General features: G+C 38.6%; 1 pseudogene; it reads left to right on the top strand.

Annotated features, from left to right (window-relative positions):
• Positions 1 to 459, top strand: part of LOC102837686 — a 9,739-nt pseudogene extending 9,280 nt beyond the window's left edge.
• Positions 460 to 837: the final 378 nt, after the last annotated feature.

The raw sequence follows: 837 nt of genomic DNA, 5'->3' as shown, positions 1-837 counted from the left end.
TCAGGCATTTTTGGCTGCTCTGTTCCTTCCCCTGCTTGATCTCTCCCAAGATGGGATCTTGGGAGCAGCTGAGCATCTTGAATTAGAAAGCAATGGATTTCTTGCTTCTGCTACAAATTCCCCTTGCTGCAAGCCTTCCAACCTTCTAAATATTCTTTTATATGTGGTTCAGAATTATGGCACCATCCCCTGAGCCTGCTTAGTCTGGTATTCTGTGTTGTTGCTGATGAAGCTCTTCACTGCACTTCCACCCAATCTGCCATGTTGTTTGTTCTCTCCTCTGTTTTTTTGTCTCTGAAAATCCCTTTCATGTTTTCCCTGCCTTGCATTTCTTCTCTTTTATTTCTTTTATTCCATGTCTAACTTGTGCTCATCATTCATCCAGGTGCCTTTGTACTCTGCTCATTGAAGAAAGAATTTCTTTTCCTTTGGATTGTGGGAGCTTTGGGAATTAAATAAGATTTGACCCTGACACATGAAGAAGCCAAGAGGAGAAATATGAGAAAGTTGTCACTCTATGAGACACAGAATCAAAGAAGTTTTTGCAATTGGAGCACTAACTGATGCCAGCATATCTAAGAGTATATGAGAAAGGAACATGGAAACCAACGACGGCATCAAACCTATTACATTTACCAAATGAGTTCACAATTAGTAGGAAATGACCACATATGTTCTGTATAAAACAATCTGTTTATGTTTCATTTAAGTGTGTCTTCAAGTGTTCAGAAAGAAATGAAGGATTGCTCATTTTATGAAAAATTAGTTGATTTGTAATGTAAGATTAGGAATATAGTGGTTCCATACGATAAGCACTGGACTGCAAATCACACAGTA

The sequence above is a fragment of the Chrysochloris asiatica genome, unplaced genomic scaffold (genome assembly GCF_000296735.1).
Source record: "Chrysochloris asiatica unplaced genomic scaffold, ChrAsi1.0 scaffold00042, whole genome shotgun sequence".
Lineage (NCBI taxonomy): Eukaryota > Metazoa > Chordata > Mammalia > Afrosoricida > Chrysochloridae > Chrysochloris > Chrysochloris asiatica.
Note: the sequence above shows the minus strand (reverse complement) of the source record. Positions and strands in the feature narration are given on the sequence as shown.